Source organism: Papaver somniferum, unplaced genomic scaffold (assembly GCF_003573695.1).
Source record: "Papaver somniferum cultivar HN1 unplaced genomic scaffold, ASM357369v1 unplaced-scaffold_19, whole genome shotgun sequence".
Taxonomy (NCBI): Eukaryota; Viridiplantae; Streptophyta; class Magnoliopsida; order Ranunculales; family Papaveraceae; genus Papaver; species Papaver somniferum.
Window position 1 is genome coordinate 12,278,359 of NW_020628818.1, and position 20,442 is coordinate 12,298,800.

Here is a 20,442-nt window from a genome sequence, read left to right on the forward strand (position 1 = left end):
CTCGCTGACTTAGCACAACACCAATAGCATAATCTGAAGCATCGCACATGATCTCAAAGGGTAGGTTCCAGTTGGGTGCCTGGACTATGGGGGCGGTTGTGAGTAAATTCTTAAGATTCTCAAAAAACTCTAAACAAGCATCATCAAAGACAAACTTAACATCTTTTGCAAGAAAATTGCAAAGAGGTCTAGAAATTAAGCTAAAATCCTTAATGAATCGACGATAAAAACCTGCATGCCCTAAGAATGACCTAATATCTCTTACGGTTTTTGGGACCTATAAAGTCTTACTCAGGTCAACTTTCGCTTTATCTACCTCTATACCCTTAGAAGATACGATATACCCTAAAACAATTCATGAACGAACCATGAAGTGACATTTCTCCCAATTAAGCACTAAATTCTTTTCCTTAGACCTAGTCAACGCTGGTGACAAATGATGCAAGCACTCATCGAAATACGAACCAAACACTGAAAAATCATCCATAAAGATCTCTAAGAACCATTCTACCATGTCAGAAAATATGCTCATCATGCAACGCTGAAAAGTCGCAGGGGCATTACAAAGCCCAAAAGGCATGCGTCTATACGTAAAGGTACCAAAGGGACATGTAAAAGTGGTTTTATCCTGGTCTTCTGGGGAAATAATGATCTGATTATATCCAGAATAGCCATCTAAAAAGCAGTAGTGACTATGTCCAGCTAATCTCTCTATCATCTGGTCGATGAAGGGAATTGGAAAGTGGTCCTTCCTAGTGACCTTGTTCAATTTCCTATAGTCAATACAAACACGCCAACCCGTGGTCACTCGGGTCGGGATTAACTCATTGTTATCATTCTGGACTACAGTAATACCGGATTTCTTGGGAACAACCTGAACGGGGCTGACCCACTTATTGTCTGAAATGGGGTAGATAATGCCTGCATCTAACAACTTAAGGAACTCATTTCGAACTACCTCTTTCATATTAGGGTTTAGTCGACGTTGCATCTCCCTAGAAGGTTTGGTATCACTCTCTAAATAGATCTGATGCATACAAACAGTGGGACTTATACCCTTAATGTCAGCTATGGTCCACCCTAAAGCTTCCTTGTTGTTTTGAAGAATGGTTACTAGCCTACTTTCCTGGTCACTATCCAAGACGAAAGAAATAATCACAGGTAAAGTCTCAGACGGGCCTAAAAACCTATATTTCAGGGAATCTGGCAATGGTTTTAGGTCCAACTTAGAAGGCTCTTCTAACAAAGGAACTAGGGTAGACTTAGAAACTGGTAGTGGTTCGAACTTAGGTTTCCATTCATTACTAGTATCTAACAAAGGGGTTGAATCTAACAAAGCATTCACCTCATTAATCACATTATCAAAATCACTCCCAAAGTGAGCTAGGCATTTCTCTAATGGATCTTCTAGCAAAGTGTTTGGTAATGACTCCTCGACTAATGTTCCGATCATGTTTACCACTTCTATGTTCGAGTCATCTAGTTCAGAGGGTAGCTTACTAATATTAAAAATGTTCAGCTCAATAGTCATATTACCAAAAGACAATTTCATAATACCATTTCGACAGTTAATGATCGCTTTGGATGTAGCTAAAAACGGGCGACCTAAAATTACCGGTATCTGGTTCTCTGGGTCAGGGACAGGTTGGGTATCTAGGATAACAAAATCAACTGGATAAATAAACTTGTCAACCTTTATGAGAACATCCTCGATCACACCACGAGGAATTTTAACGGACCTATCAGCTAACTGAAGTGTCATCTGGGTAGGTTTCATCTCACCAAGTCCTAGCTTAAGGTACACATGATATGGTAGTAAGTTCACTTTAGCTCCTAAGTCAAGCAACACTTTCTCAACACGGTATTTACCTATTGTGCAAGAAATGGTAGGGGACCCTGGGTCTTTATACTTAGGAGTAGTGGTATTCTGAATAATAGAACTCACCTGACTAGCTAGAAAGGCTTTCTTCTGGACATTAAGCTTTCGCTTTCGCGTACACATATCCTTGAGAAACTTGGCATAAGAGGGAATCTGCTTAATTGCATCTAGTAGTGGAAGGTTGATAGTTACCTGCTTAAAAACCTCCAATATATCATTAAAATTGGACTCCCTCTTAGTTGGAACTAGCAGTGGGAATGGGGCTCTAGGGACAAAGCCGGGCTCAATATGACCCTCATTGGTCTCTTTAGAGACTCTATCAGTCTCCTCAGTTTCTGGTTCAGAAGGGTGAACTACAACATGTTCACTATCAGGCATGGAAACCTTGTTGTCTATCTCTACCACTCCTAAGGGTTTTAATAGCATTCACATGATCAGATGGTCTTTCACCTATTTCATTAATTCCTCTAGGGTTGGGTTGAGTCTGACTAGGAAACTTACCTCTTTCTCTTAAAGACTCATTTATCTGACTAACCTGGGTTTTCAACTCGGAAATAGCCTGAGAGTTAGCCTGACCTATTCTCTTATTTTCTTCTAAACCTTGAGCAACAGATTGCTGAAACTGCACAGTGTTACGAGTTAACAAAGCAAGAGACTCTTCTAAACTCATAATCTTCTTATCCGAAGGGTTCTGAAACTGTGCCGGAGCTGAAGGATTCTTAGTATAGCCAAAACCTGGGGGAACCTGAGCATTACTAGACTGACCTTGATTCTGGCCCTTGGACCAAGAAAGGTTTGGATGGTTTCTCCAGCCAGGGTTATAGGTTTCTGAATATGGGTCAAACTTCTGTCGGTTATCAAACCTAGTGTTGTTATAAAGAGCATTGGCTTGCTCTTCAACACATGGCCTTCCCAAAAAGGCTCATTTCTTCCACTACTACCACTAGAATGACCTAATTCTAAGGCTTCTAACCTTTTGGCTATAGCTGCTATTTTGGCATCTGACTCATGAGATCCTTCTACCCTATTAACATTTCCTCTACTTAGAAGAATTGTTTTCTGGGGTTCCCTACTATTTTCCCATTGTTGGGTCTTATCGGCGATTTCATTCAAAAATGTCATCGCTTCATCAACAGTTTTATTCTCAAACCCACCTGTGCATAAGGACTCAACCATGGTTGTTGTTGAATAATCTAAACCCTCGTAGAGGATCTGAACTAACCTAACCTTCTCCAAACCATGATGAGGACATTGAGATATCAAGTCATTGAACCTTTCTAAGTACCTATATAAAGATTCTCCCTCTTGTTGGGCAAAAGTACATATTTGTGTCCTAATAGACGATGTTTTATGCCTTGGGAAAAACTTATGTATAAAGGCAGAAGTAAGTTGGTCATAGGTTTCAATTGACTCAGAGTCCAAACTATACACCAAGATTTGGCTTTATCTTTTAAGGAAAAGGGGAATAACCTAAGTTTCAACGCATCATCACTTAGGTTTTTAATTTTCAGAGTACTACAAACTTCCTCAAATTCCCTAACATGAAAATAGGGGTTCTCATTCTCCTTCCCTAAAAACATTGGGAGCATCTGTAAAGTCCCAGGTTTCAGTTCATAATTTGCCTCGGTTTCAGCTAACTTGATACAAGACGGACGAGAGGTCCTAGTTGGGTTTAGCAAAGCTTTCAAAGTTGCCATTTCTGGCACTACCAAAGGACTAGGAGTACTAGGGGTACTTTCCTCACGAAGAGACAGATTCTCAAAACTGAAGTTTCCAAAAACGGGGCTCTCAAAAGAAGAGTCTTCGAGCTCCCCGCCTTCACAAGAAGAACTACTAGGTTTGTCACTAATCAAACGACCTAGAGTGTTTCTTTTCCAAGCCCGTTTAAAAACTTCGGGCATACACTAGAAAAACAAAATCAAAAAGAAAAGTCCTAAAAGGAAGGGATGTTCTATGCAAACACAAACAAGGCTGACTCCACCACAAACCTACTGATTTCTAGCAAACAAAAAGCATGATGGCTCCACTTAGATTGTTTCTAGACCAGCTTCTAATCCTTCGAACGGGAATTCGTTACAATTTAAGCAAACCCCTCTGGAATCAATCCGAGTCAAAGTAAGTTGAATAGAGGCGAGGGAAGCTCGGTGGAGCTTTGATACCCAAGGCCTCACCGGTATTACAAGGCGGCGCAGTCACGCATTCAACTTACAGAAACCGTCAAGAACTTCGAAGTATGCTTAAAAGAGTAACCAATATTTTTCGAATGACTTTCCTGTTAAGCTCGTTACCCTATCGGTCTCGTTCTAGTCAAAATTTTAGGCTTAGGTTCGCGTTTGGTGTCGTTTTCCTAAGGCGGGCAAGAAGAGAACGGTGATGAAATCCGAACCCTTATCTTGTATGGCCAGTCCTTGCCCTTTACTAGGAAATTAAAGCAGCCGTTTTCAAGTCCTCAACATATATGCATACGAAGGAAGACAGTAACTCGCTGACAGGGGATTCGCGAGTGTTTCGACAAACTTACCTCCCGTACCAGACGGGGGATGAACCTTTGTAGTCGACTCGGGCCACGACTCCTATGTCATGTACGAACCCGAGGGGCCGAGGTGATATCGTAATCACCGTCCTTCTCTGCAAACAGTTTATATTTACCCTTCCGTAGGGTTTAAAAATAATGTCCCAAAATTTAAAGTCCAAAGTCCAAAAATATAAAGTGCAAAAGAAAAAGAAAGTCTAAAAAAAATAAAAATCTACAAAAATAAAAATGTCTCTCTTTTTTTTATAAAAAAAAATCTTATTCTTTCGCTCCTTTCGCGTTGCCTTTTACTCCAGTCTTTAAGTATTCACCAAAACCTTTGGCAAAATTTTCTTTCGCTCCAAATTCCAAAATCTGAAAGAAAAAGACAAAAACCCAAAAACGTAAAGAAGAACAAATAAAAAAAAAACCTAAAAAAAAAAAAAAAATCTAAAAACTCTATCCTAAAGACAAGTCCGCGTCGGCGGCTAAAAAAATTGATGTGGTTTCAAGTTGTTGTAGTAAAAAAAAATAGAGTTCGTTCAAGACTTGTGAAGGTTGTGCTTTTAGATTTAAATTTTAAAACTAAAGAAAATAAAGTAAATTAAAACTGATTATAGTAGAGACCGGGGTTCAGGATTTCACCATTCACCAAGATTCATGTAATTTAATGTTAATTTTTATCATGCAATTCTAGACAATATAACTCCAATCAAAAGAAATTGTGATTTTAATCATTGCCTAAATTAGATTTTCAAAACATCAATTGTTAATCGCAAGAATGAAGTATCAAAAGCCCTAAACTAAGCATACTTCATCAACAGAAAACACAACTAATTAATAAAAATCATTACTCAATTTCCATTCGAGCAAATCATCATAAAAGAATTGCATAAATAAATTTTACCACATAACTTTTGGAAGAATGGCTTCCTCCATCGCCCCGGAAGATTGGTTTTAGCTCATCATTGTGAAAATGCGCTCAAAAGTTGATTTCATTGCTCAAAGTGTTTACAAATGATGAATTGGAGAAAAACTATTAAAAATCGGGTGTTTGCAACGTTTTTAATTGTTGCAAAACACTGTTACATAAAACGATAAAAGCCAACTGTCGTTGTTCAGCTTCTACGACCCCCGCCTGTGTGTCGTTATCACTGTTGATAAACGACTGTCTTCGTGAGTCTGTTCTTCGTGTTCTTCACTTCTGCAGCAGCAGAAATGGTGTTCTCTGCAACTCGATTTTTTCGGCTCTGTGATGCTCTGTAACTCTCCCAAACTCTCCAGTGCCCCTCTATGAGTCCCCAACAGAACCTCCAAATATCGCATTAAACTCTCAAATATTCTCTCATTACTCGGGTGATATAAATTATTTTCGGGGAGATTTTCTTTCCTGTTTTGTTGTTTGCACACACTTAGAGATGTATTACACACTCTATCTCATTCATATTATGTTCCATAACAGGATAGACTCTCTCCAACACGTGAGAAACTCTCTGCAATTCAACTAAACCCGTGAAAACTTCATGAAGCTCTGTTTTTCTCCACGTGACGATTCTGCCAAATTTTGTCCAAAATAAAACCCATACCAACGTTATATAGTCATATCGCGTCCACCCATGAAGTTTCAGCGATTCAGTCTACCTCTAACCCATCCAAAATATGATCGAAAAAATCTGCCAGGGGTGAAACTCTTCTTCCCGCCAAAAATGAAATTTGAAATGAAGAAGAAGGGTTGCCCCCTATCCGGTCTTGGGGTGCCTTAAGCAAATGGGTGCTATAGACAAATTTGGGCGCTGAGGATGAATTTGGGCTACACATAACCTTGGGTGTCCCTTAGCCAAATCTGGGGTCGTATAGCAAATGTCCTTCGGGTGCTTTCCGACAACTTTTCGAGCCAATATTTTCCAAAAATGTTTATTGGCCAAAAATATCTACAAATAAAACACCATAATAAGTACAAAAATGAGCCCTAACAATATATAGAATCGAGACAAATCGGACACAAAAATGTGTCTATCACTAGCCGTGGTTCAGGTTCAGGTTCTATAACTGGGTCCAAATAAAATATTTTCATGGGTTGCGTTTCCTCGTAGCTAAGATCCGCTTCAGGTATTAGAGTCTGGAAAAACTCAAGTAACAGCTTAGAAGCACATAATAATAACCTGAACAATTGCGGATCTTTAAATTCAATCAGTTTTGACTCACACATTTGTCCACGATGAAAGTGATGGTCAATCTTAGGCAAATGTGTCGTTTCTAATATCCTAAAGTACTTAGGTTCAGTCTCAAAACTCAGTAACTGACACATTTGAAATTCATACATCCCCATATTTGGAAGAAAAATATTTGGTGGGAAAACAAAGTCAATCTTGGTATCATAGCCTGGGCAAACCACATCAACCAGGGGATGGGTTTCTAACAACTGAACTTCCTTATGGACATCACTAGGTTCAGGAAAACGTGTATGAAGATAATCTTTTAAAATGGTTGAGGCATATATGTCAAGTCCCAAGTGAAGGATCTCTGTAAGAGCTAAAGGTAAGGCACAAGGAGAATGATAATCACCCCCAAACTTAGAGTTTTGGGTGTCTCTAGATAGACTAGCTACAATTTCCCTAATTTCTAGATCATCAGAATCCTGAAAATGGTCAATTTCTTCGTGTAGATTATACTCAGGTGATGCATCCTCACTCATATTTAAAAGCTCTACGAGTTCGTCTTCTTCGTCTAAGACTAATGTTTCTAAGTCCTGGGACTCTAAAACAGTATTCTCAGAATGAACTCGTTCCTCTAAACCATTATTAGCTTCGTAATCAAAAGGAAATACTACATCGTCTAAAACGGGGGTATCTCTAGTCAAATCCTCGTCCTTTTGAATAGGTGAATAATTATTAGAATTATTTGGATTTGAACTAGAAATAATATTATCATCGTAAAGCTTAATTGGAGTAACAAATTCCTGATCACTATGCCTACATATTTCAAATTCTTCATCAACATTATCCTCATCATAATCATCATTATAAGAACATGAAAATGGTTGAACCTCATCTAAACAAGTAGTGTAACCAATTTTATCTTCGTCATCCTGTTTATGCAAATAACTATCCTCATTTTCAAGGGTATTATTGGAGACACTGTATTGAAAATTAAGATTATTTCAAGCAATTCTTTCATTCGTCTCAGCTATCAGCTTGAGGGATTCCTCTATAGAAAGTTTTCTTTCGTCATAAACCAAGTTATTCATCTCAGCTATCCTACGTGTCGACTCTTCTAATTTCCTGAGAGACTCTTCTAAAGGAGAAATATAAGAATTTTGCTCATATGACCGGTGCGTATGTGGATAGTAATTGGGCTCACCATGGTATGGACCATAATATTCAAAAGGCTGATTTTCCCAACCACTATTCACACTATGGTCAAAGTAGTGACGTCCATTTTGAAACTCAGTCGGATATTCGTTGTATTGTCTATTGTAATACCAGTTCGACATTCTACTGCAGGGGTGTGAGTTATCAACAAAATAAAACCCACTGACAGGGGATTCGTGGGTGGATAGAGTCTTACCTCCCGTACCATACGGGCGATGAACCGTTGAAGTCGACTCAGGCCACCGACTTCAATGTCAGTGTACGAACCCGAGGGGCCGAGACAGTATCGTAACTGTCGTCCTTCCCTGCAAACAGTTTATTTTTAATTTTTAACCCTTCCTTAGGGTTTCAAAATAATAATAATGTCCAGTCCAAAAATAAAGTCCAAAAATAAAAATGTTCAAAAAGAAAAAGAAAAATTACAAAAATAAAATCCTATTTACAGTTTCTAAAAATAAACAAAATAACTATATACAAAATCTTCTTCTTCACTCCTTTCGGATTCCTCTTTTCTTTTCTTTCTTCGTCGATGATTTCCTTTTATAGCAATTTTCCTTTCCTTGTAGCTTCGCTCCAAATCTGAAAAGAATCGAAAAATACCAAAACGCGTAAAAAAGAACAAAAAAAATAATAAAAATAAAAATAAACCTAAAACAAATCTAAATACAAATCCGCGTCGGCGGCGCCAAAAATTGATGTAGTTTTGAAAGTGATAAGTAGAAGTTCGTTCAACTCGGACTTGTGTAGACTCGATTCTAGACTTAAATATTAACCCTAATAAATATATACAAAAAGATGATATAAATATCGGAGAAACTGGGACTTAGGATTCCACCAAACCTCATATCATGTGGTTCAACAATCAATTCTTAGACAATTATAGCTCTAGTTTATTGACTCTAATTCTTTGCCAGGGTAGATTTTAAAAAGATTAACTATAAATGACTAGCATGATGCATCAAAAGCACTTAGACCAAGCATACATCATCATACGACTTCACAACTAATTAAGAAAAATCATAAAACGATTAAATTAATGCAAAAAGTCATAAAAAAGAATTAAACATAATTACCACACACATGAAATATGGCTTTCTCCGCCATCCCAGTGTTGGGGTTTAGCTCCTCATATTAATCACTTGCTCAAAATACATGTTTGTTGCTCAAAAGTTGATTAAAAGAGTGAAAGGTGTAAAGCAGCTGATTTGCAACAGCGTAAAAGTGTTACAGATCTCTGGTACAAAGTGGAACAATGATTAACTGCTGTATATAAACGTTACTGCTCTTCTGTTGTTTAACAACGATACTGTGTTGCGACTGTTTTTCGTGCATCAATGTTCTTCGCGTTCTTGAGCTGTGCAGTATCAGCAGCAGCAGAAACAGAGTTTGATAAAACTCTGATTTCCTCTTCTCTGGCTCTCCTCAGGTCCCCAAACTCTCGACACCCCTTCTATATGACCCAAACAATCTATTTATATCAAAAATACCGATTAACTCTCTCCCAAATCTTCCAAAATCTCTTCCCCTCTCTTCACGGCAAAGTTGCGGCAATTTCTTGTTTTAGAATTTCTACACATTTCTGAGCTTTCCTTTTTATTCTAAACTCTTCCTTAGATAAATACAAATCTTTGGGAAGGTTCATAGCACTTTAATCTCTCTAAAATTCCCTAAAACATGTCACACACGTGACTTTCCATATATTTCTGTTGTGATAAAAATTCGTCGATTGAGCCCAGTCTAATCGATTTCAACACCCATATCAGATTCATAGACCCATAAGGAGTTTATCCTATGAAAATCAGAGGTTTAATCGACCTCAAACTCCTCCAAATCAAGAACCCTAATCTGTTCTTCACTGCAACAAATTTTCCCGCCTTTTTACCGAATTTGAATTTTGGAAGAAGACCCCCCCCCCTATCCAGTTCCGGTTTGCCAATAGTAGTTGCCCTGGGGTCACCCTTTATTAATTGAAGTACCCCTTATCCACATTGAGGATCCGAATAGTAATTTTCTCCCACGAGCGCAAATACCACTTTTCGAGCCAATATTCCCGCAAAAGTTTATTTCTCCAAAAACACCTACAAAGACATAAAATAACCAAATAAGTACAGCATCGAGCACTAAAAATATATACAATTGAGATCAAAATAGACACATAAATGCGTCTATCATGTTCTCGGGTATGTCTTGTTAACTCTCTAGGTCTTGTCTTAGGTTGCGGAAACAGCATGTAATGGTCTTTGATTTAATGGATGTTTTTCTGGTGGTGTTGGCCGTGGATGTAGCCTGTAAAGGTGAACCATGTATATCTTGTGTTGTGGTTGTGTGTTTTTTATCTTCTGCCTATCTTATTATTTCTCTCATGTTTGGTTCATATCACTAATTTCCCTTTGTGATCCTATGTTCCGCTGCTCTCGGGGTGCCAATTTTCCCAACACTGAAGATGGTGGTGTCCATGTTTATGGAAATAAAGATACAATTGCAGAGATGGTGGTTGGTGTCCATGTTTATGGAAAGATTTGAAGTCCATAAAATCTAAATTGGAGGAGAAGGCTCAGTCAAAACTCTCGGATAATGAATCTCCTAAAACAAGTTCTATTGAGCCGAATCAAAACACCACTCAACCATCCACAACCGTTGCACAAGAAAGCAATATTTTACACGTGAAAAACAAGGAAATGGATGAATTAGTACATGGAGGATTCGTTAATAGAGCTTGCAGTGATATTAGTATACAAAGAAGTGGGAAGACCATTGTAAATTTTGACTCGCCCATATATGGAAAAGCACCATTCGATACTAATGATGGTCAGTTAAAAGGTCACGACTTTGTACTAGTATGAAGTTCGGACCTTGAGGACAAGGTCCTTTTCAAGGAGGGTGGAATAATAAGACAACAACAAGTACTGCAGAACTGTAATTCGTCTTTGGAGCACGTCTCGAATTTTTCTGTTGGTTATGTTAATGTTAATTTCAAGAATCATCAAGATGGTGTGAATGCAATGGATATTTTTGTACCAGCGAACGAGTCAAGTCTAACAAGACTATGGAAGCCACCTTGTCTAGCTGGACATGATGATGCTCTCGTGATGAATTATAACGATCCAACTTGAGGACAAGTTGTGTGTCAAGGGGTTGGGGATGTTAGGATACCAACACAAATTATGAAAGTCTAGTTATTTCAGGAATTAATATATCTTTCCTTATTTTTTATTAGCTTAGGACTCAAGTTATTATCTCTATATATTCATAGTTTGTTCTAGGGCTTATAAATTAATCAATATAGTTAATATCAAGTGTTATGCTTATTTGGTGTCTAATCTCCAATTCAAATGATTAAGGTGGTTGATCTCCAATCAACGGATAAATTTATCTATGTTTAGCATTGGGATCCTCTAGTATCGGTATCGGATCCTAATACAGAATCGAAATAACCTAAATAATTAAAAATCAGAAGTTAATTTCTCTTTTAGCGTCATGGCTTGGGAAGAATCTACTTCTAATGGTAAACCTAAAATTGATTCAATTTTATGGGAGAAATTATCATACCCGTATAATTTGAAGGATGTAAGTAATACATTGAAATTGAATGGTGATAATTATGAACAAGATAGACAAGTTGTTGTTAATACTGCACTTATGAATACTGATGGGAATTCAACTGGAAGCTATCTTTCATCACAAGATCGAGTACCACTTGCTAATACTCTCACTGATGCACAATGAAGCAATTGTGAATATGGTTAATTCTTCGAATAAGGATGGTTCGAAGGAAAATATTTCTAGTAAGTGGATATTTGATACAGGGGCTTCAAGGCATTTGACATGAAGGAAAGAGTTTTTGTGTAAAAATATCAAATGGGGTTTTCTTCCGTAAAACTTCCGAATGGCACATACACAATTGCTCCATGTGAAGGCAATGTGGTGTTTCGATACAATATGAGATTATATCGTGTTTTATATGTTCACGATCTCCACTGTAACTTGATTTCGTTAGCATGTTTAATTAAAGATCTGAAATGCATTATCACTTTGACTGATAAGTTGTGTGTGATACAGGATCGCACTACGAGGACGCTGATTGGTATGGGAGAGGAACGAGATGAGGTCTATAAATTTCACAATGGAGCATAAATTATGGCAAATCGACTTATTACTGGTGAAGATTATTACTTATGGAATAAGCGTTTAGGTCACCCTTCTAATAAGATTATTTCCTTGCTTTCTGGAATGAACAAAGTTGATTGTCAGAATTGTCATATGTATCTCAATGAACCATGTGATACTTGTTTTAAGGCTAAACAAAGTCGTGCTAGTTTCCCATATGAATAATTTCACAAACAATCGTTTTTAGATATAACCAACTCAAGTTCGCGGACTAGGTTCGCAGACTTAAGTTCCCGGAAGGAGTTCACAAACTCCAACAGATTTTCTCGGGTCGAGAACTTCCGCCAGTTCGCGGACTGAGCTCACGCCACTATCCGGTCTCTTGATCAACAAAGTTCGCAAACTTCGGTTCAAGGAATAAGGACTTATACATATATGTGTTTCCACAACAATGCTTATATCCATCAATGGTTATATAATCTAAACTCTCATTTCAATCATTGAAACATTCTCAGAGGACGTTATATAGTTGTTATTCACAAACCATTTTTCATCAGAGCAATTTTCAAAGTGATTGAAACATAACATGACTTTCGTCACTATGTAAATATGAACTTGGCCAAAGAAAAAGCTACCAACACATATTTCGAGAAATCGATAGACGAGGTAAGCTCGACTCGAAATAGCAAATGTGTATAATCAAAGTCTATATAGCAAAACGAATTTTGTCTCAAGATAGGAGATAGAGTAGATAGACTTTTGAGTGATAGATAAGTTCAAGTATCCACATACGTTTTTGTCGATGAAGTTCCACCAGTTCCTTGAGTAGTTCTTCGTCTTGTATGATGATTCTCCATGGAGTTATTGAGCTCAACTACACTTTCTATCCTAGTCCGAGACTTAACTATAGTAGACTAGAAATCAAGACTTATAGTTTGATCACTAACATTTACAAACATGCTTGAGATAGAAACGCATGCGAGTTCGACCGAGAAATGTTCTAACACAAATAACCCTTCTTCTTAACCATATCCGTATCGTCTCACTACCTCCTTCTCTCTATCTCTCGCTCTCTCGTTTCTCTTGTTTCTCTCATCATAATGTCTGAAAAACATTCCCATACAAGTTTAATACAAAATCATCGTCTCACACACATTTATTACGGGTACATATTACTGGTTATCTTTTAAATCGGTTACCCCTCTGACAAAATCAGGTACTTTTTTCATTTAGATATTTTTTTAATTAGGGTTTTGATAGATATCAATTTCAGTGGGAAACCCTTCCTAAATTCTTCTTTTGATTTGAACTTCAAACTTCCAATCTATGCTAAAGTTTCTGTTAAAGTGATTCAGGTAATAAGCAAATTTTTTCTTTTGGCTGTTTTGTTACCCCTTTTCTTTGGGGTTCTTAGAATTAGGGTTTTATTTGGGGGATTTTGTATGTATTGAATAATGTATTTTGTAAACAGTGTAATTTTACTAAAATTTGTCAAGAGTAATTGTATTTGGTGGGTTGTCTTACTATGTTGCTCAAGTACATTAATATTATTGATTTCTTTTGTCACATATTTGTAGATGTCATGACGTCCTGTGGATCCTCCAAGTAAAGAATGGTTGAAGGCACCAAAGGGTTCACCTCAGTTTATTAAAGGTGTTAAGTCGTTCATTAAATTTACAGTTGAGAGTCTTGGGGAAGATATAAATGAATTTCATTGTCCTTGCATGAAATGTCAGAATTACAATAGTTTTCCAACATCTCTTGAAGAAATACATGGGGATATACTTCAGCATGGGTTTGATATGACATATCGAACGTGGATCCATCATGGAGAGCAATCTCGTGAAAATTATTCCAGTGTTAGAGCTCCTACGTTACCCACTAATAAGCTTGTGAATGAATCTCCTAGTCCGAGAATGGTCGAATTGTTCTTTGAAACGCTACGCCGCGCTGATATCATTAACCATGAAGACTTTATTAGTGATTCTGATCTGCAAGCTGGTAGTGCTGCAACAATTGAAGATGGTTCTGGTGCTAATGTTGAAGACGATGCTGGTGTCGATTACAGTAAGAGGATGGTGGATGCATTAAAACCCCTGTATCCAGATTGTGGTGGTGAACATACATAACTGTCAGCAGTAATCGAGCTGCTTAGTATAAAAGCAAGGTATCAATGTTCCAAAAAAAATTTTAATGAATTATTTAGATTCATGAAAACTATTTTACCTAATATCACATTACCAGATTCTTTTCGTAAAGCTAAGGACGTGATTAAGCCATTTAACTTGCCGGTCGAGATTATCCATGCTTGCTCTAATGACTGCATACTTTATCGGAAGGAGTATGCTGATTGTGATGAGTGTCCCAAATGTCACACAAGTAGATGACAAGTACCTCCTGAAAGGGAGTAATCCAAATGCTAAAAAGGTACCAGTGAAGAAATTAATATATTTCTCAATTACCGAAAGGCTGCAGCGTTGGTATGGTACTCCGTGGATAGTTGAAAAGATGTACTGGCATTCCAATGTTGAAGAAAGTGCTACGCACATGCGACATCTTGTGGATTATTCTTCTTGGAAATCAATAGATAGGAAGTGACATGCGTTTGCTTCCGAGAAACGTAATGTGCGTCTGATGGGATGTCGTACGCACAACAAATTAATAAAGATATTTCCCACTAATTAACTAGTAATATAGCGGTAGTAAGAGATCGTTCCCACAAAGAGCTGTGTAATTGATAGGTTATTTGTATTAGCAAAACAAAGTAAATAACAAAGGGGGGTTGTTTTTAAGATTAATAAAAATATAATAATAAATAAAAGAGATGATCAAGGAATCCTTCGCCGTTACCAAGCGATAGCTGGATTAGTATACTTATCTACCGTTCGTAAGAACCATTCATCACCAACTGTAGAATAGAAGCTAGCTCAGTGCTATCCCAAAAACTCCTTTTACCACGGATACAAAAGCTCTCCAATATCAGATTCTATCCAACCGAACCACCAAGTAGTAGCTCACCCAAGGTGTAATCCATTCGAACGCTTCAGGCTTTGTGAATTAGGTTAAATACCAGTAGTTAAACTCTTAGCTCAAGGTTCACTTGATGGTGTTGTATTCACACACGATTTCTACAGAATCCCTCTGCGAGGTCTCGTGATTTCTACTTGTGTATAAAGTTATTCGACGGTAACTTATCTCCTAACCTCTACTTGCAATAGAATGATCAACGAACTAATCTGGTTGCACACCCAAAGCAATCTAAGAATCAATCATAAACCCTAGATATAATGAAAACAAACGATGATGATTAAAAACTCTCAATAGATTTTTATTATTAATAAAACTTCAAGCTTAGAACATTGAATTCATCCTTAATCAACAAAGAATTTAGCTACTCATATTACAAAGAAGATGAATAATAGGGGTTTCCCCCTAAAGGGGTAAACCCTAGGTTTTTGATATTGAGTAAACCCTAGCTTGTGATATGAGATGATATATGATAATAATCTTTGGAAGGCCTAATACGTATTTATATAGGTTTACAATGCTTGGCCTCCAAGTGTCCTAGTCGGTTAAGGAACCCGACCCTATAAAAGTAGTAAATAAAGACCATAAACATAGTTCGGGACTTTTTGGCCTTCATAGGTATGCGTACGGGTTTGCATACCTAAATTTCAGTTAAATCCAGGGGAAATAAGTCAAATCCAGGGGACATAGTATGCATACTTTTCTGTCTTCGGTATTCAATAAAAACTCGTTTTGCCCACAACTTCTTCGTCCGAAATCGGAATGACCTCATTATTTTTGCATTCTTTTTGTCTTAAATTATATTAAAGATAATGATGATAAATCCTTAATTTTAATGAGTTAATCTCGGTATTTGGCCCATCTCTTGATTTTGAGCGCTTTGCTCCTTTTCGTCGCACTTTTCAACTTCCCTTGGACTTGGGCACTTGGATACTTGGAATGCTTCTCTTCATAGATCTTTTCATAAATTTATAGCTCATTTTTGGATGATTCACCTAATAGAGACACATATGAGAAAACAAGAGTTAATAATACAAAAATATGCAAGAATAATAGCTAAAGCAAGTATGGAATGGACACTAAAATCATATGAATTATGCACTTATCAAATTCCCCCACACTTAGCTTTTTCTAGTCCTCGAGAAAACTAAAATAAACTAATCCTAAATAGAAAAACTCCATATCGTTTAGAAAACAGTTATAGTTAGCATGTATAACAAGCCTTTAAACTCCTAGGTGTTAGTGGACGAGTTATAGTCTCGTGAGGGCTTACAAGAGGTGTACCCACAAAACCTACTCCAATCTCTCGCCTTGGAAGAACCACTAAGGATAGACACAAAGTAGAAAGACAAATAATTAGCATGCATATGTTCTTTAGCTGCAAACATCCCACATACATTCCAATCATCACACATAAGTAATTACTTACATGTGACATTCAAACTGATTGCAAAACTATACTAAGATAGTCATCGTACTTTTTGCAACGTTTGTCACAACACTCGCATACTGAAATCACATGGAGAGATAAGAAAATGGAAATATAAAAGTGAAGTGTGCAAATGTTGACTAAAGTGAAAGATGTATCCCACAATACTTGTATGAATGTCGTCAAAGAAGTTTTATTTATAGCGGAATAGTTGAGAGAAGCACCCATTTAAATCAACCACATGATTAGATAATCTAAGCGCATGTTCCTTTTCAGTAAAGTACGTGATAGTTGCCTTGGATCCTGCGTTCCATGCTTGTTTAGGCGACGTAGACAGGGACAACGTTTCACACATACTGCTATCCAAGTGTCAAGAACCTCATCAATAGTCTTTTTGACTTGCTATATAATGATGATAGGTTTTTGTTTTCATCGACTACATGATTAGTCCGCAATTCCGGACCTATCATTTATTAGTGTCGACAAATGAAAAGGAGCCTTATATATTTTTTTTTTCCGGCTCACTCTTTATGAGTGTAAGACAATTGTCTATGGGGATTTTATATACTCAACTAATAATTACCTTACTACAACATCCATGGAAGTATCAAGATCCCACGAAATCACTTTAGAGAAACATAAAACTGCAAAGATAAAAAGAAAGTGATTCAGTAATGATTAATTACGAGGATGAATCTTTCAAACGACTACCATGCCATTTCTAGCAACTGAGTTTCGCATTCAATTATGAACATATATATTCAAGTATTTTAGAACGATAAAGTGGAACTCAATCTACAGCTGTAAGAACTGTTTCAACCTAAAAAGGTTTAGTGTGTCATCCAAAATAGCTCAAAATTAACTCCAAAAGATGAAGTCTCAAGTATGCAAGAAATCAAAGAGTAGTGTTTATTTATTTATTTATTTTATATGCAAGACAAACATGCTTAACTACTCCCCCACACTTAAACTCAACATTGCCCTCAATGTTCAAAACCGAAAATTCTGATTTCTGACATAACATCCCTGAAAAACTCAAAAACTGTACAAATGGGTAGAGAACTAGGAAAAACATCCTAGACGAAAGTTGTTCGCCTACGTCTTTTCTGTAAGGTTTCAAAAGGGCACAGTGTTTCTATAAATGGTCGGACTTTTACGGCATCCGGACTGACTGACATGCAATCTGAAAAAGTTCCGGAGAAATACCGAAACTCAAATTTCCAGGCTTATCGATCCAACTTAACAGACTCCAAATTCAGATTTTCTTTTTGTAAAAGAAAGGTAAGTCCATCCTCTTTAAAATTTGGGGTCAACCATTTAAATCGGACTCTGTATAAAGTCTCGAGAGCTATTCTCGCAACAAGTGTGCAGTCAGAATTTTCTGACGAAAATGGTTTCGTCAAGACTTTCATTATAGATATAGAACTTTGTAAAGTCTAAGAAGGGAATGCAAAATATGATATGAAAAATTAATAAAAACAAAACAATAAATAAATAAAATGGATAGAGATACAAACCGATGGGTTGACTCCCACGTAGCGCTTGGTTTAACGTCGTCAGCCCGACGTTTTTGTTATCGTCCATACACCAGTAATCTGAAAAATTTGGTAATCCTTCCAAATAACAATCTGCAGTTTAAATAATAGCTTCACAAAAACATTAGCACAATATATAAATATTGAAGATATCATTTTATTGAAATTTCCCCCATACTTAGTCCTTTATACACTCGGAAGTGGATAGAGAACATAAAATTCGGGAACTTCAAAAGGTTCCTCAGCTTGATGAACCTGCACAATACTCGAATCAAACACATCAAGTGGTGGGTACTTAGAAGAAAAATAATTCGTTAAAACTTTGGAAGCACACAAATCTAATCCTAAGTGAGGTATTTTCCTAAAAGCTGGGTTAACAACTCTTTGTGAAACTACTTCAATTGGATGGAAAGGATCAATAAATATAAATTATGCAAAGGATTAGACAAACCTTGTACGTGATCCTCATTAATTATCTCCAGTGAATTATTTACCTCAAGTATATCGTGGTCCTCTATCGAGCTTTTAATTTGTGCTTCAACTGAAATCTCAGCATCATTATAATCCTTAGCAAGCTCAATTGGGTCTTCCACGACTTAAATCAATTTGGTTTCATTCTTAATTTCCATCTCTTCAACACTCTCATCATCTGAATCAAATTATGCTCTCATGAACTCTTCTTCAGTATAAGTTTTTGGGTATTGTGTATGAGTTTCCGTTGAGGGAATAATCGGGTCTACTTCTTGCAAATCAACTGGCGTAAAAACATTATAATCTGTATGAAGCAGCAGTACATATATCCCGTACTGACAGAAACCTAGTTTATTTTTGAGAAAAAGAAGAAGAATAAGAAGAAGATGCATCGTTATGATTTACCACGAGAAGAATGTTTGTGTTTACAAGTATGTTTGCTAATCATCTTCTTTGATTATTTTGTTCGCCCGGCTGCGTCTTGACCCCTATCCAATTTTTGGGCCAATTCCCCCTTCGTACTACCAAAAAAATGAGATTCTTGCGTAATTTGAGTTTGTTGTTCCAACCATTACCAAACTAATACCTTTTTTTTATTTGTTTTTTTTAATTGTATTATGAAGATCAAATCGTTTTTCATGACGCATTTGTGTTTTTAGGTTTGTTACAGTTTTTTTTTTGTGTATGAATTGACAATATGTATATGGCATACTGATATACAATTCTTTTGATTTTGTTACGTTCAGAGTTTTACCACTTTTTTTGGTTTGATCTGTTAGTACGTATGTGTAATACTAAAATATGTGCTTTGATTCAGTTATATTAATGTATTTATCACTTCTTGTTGACATGCAGTTGATTTTTTTTAGTTCATGAATACACAGTACGTATATGGCGTACTGATAGAAACTTCTTTTGATTCTGTTTAATTCAAAGTTTTGCCACTGTTTTTGGGTTCGATTCGTGAGTACATATGTGTAATACTGAAATATGTGCTTTGATTCGGTTATATTCATGGATTCATCACTTCTTCTTGACATATTTGATTTTTTTGTTCATGAATACGCAGTATGTATTGGCGTACTGATAAAAACTTCTTCTGATTCTGTTTTATTCAGAGTTTTGCCATTGTATTTTGGGTTCGATCCATGAGTACGTATATGTAATAATGGAATATGTGATTTGATTATGTTATATTCATGGATTCATCAATTCTTCTTTACATGCAGTTGATTTTTAGTTCATGAATATGCAGTACGTATATGGCATACTGATAAAAACTTCTTCTTATTGTGTTTTATTCAGAGTTTGCCACCTTTTTTTGTTTGATCGATGAGTACGTATGTGAAATACTGTAATATGTGCTAGTTTTGTATAGTTTATTCTGTATTTACTGTGCATACAGGTTTTCCTTTATCTTTTCTATGATTTAATACTGTATTGAAGAAATATTAGAGATAAATTGGTATGATCCTACAATATATGTGATGTAATGCGTTTTCTAATTTATTTTTCATTGATTCTAACAGAAATGTACTCTACTTTTAAGCAGTGCAGCAGATATATACTCAAATTTGTAAGCAGCAGATATATACTAATTTATAAGCAGTCCGGCAGATATGTATTCTATTTGTAAGCAGTGCGACAGATATGTACTCAGATAGTATAGCAGATATGTACTCAAATTTGTAAGTAGTATAACAGATATGTTCTCGAATTTGTAAGCAATGTAGTAGATATGTACTCGATAAAATGAGCGTGTAGACACGCATTTTGACATTAGGGAGTATTATGGTCATTTCTATGTTTTAATTAATTTTGGACCTTCAGATAAAAGAAAATTCGAGTTGTTATGGTCATATCTATATTTTAATTAATTTTGGACCTTCAAATAAAAGAAAATTCCGGTTGGACCCTACTATAAAAAACTATATGGGCCTATGACCAACCAACAAAGTTTCCTAAAATAAATAGAAGTTTGATATATCTATTATCATCTCAAATGGAGACGGACGTCTTGTGGTCAACCGAGCTTCGACTCAAAAGGGGATGAGCCTCGGCTCAAAATAGGATGGTCGTCCTTTATAAGGACCATCGTCTCAACCTCCATT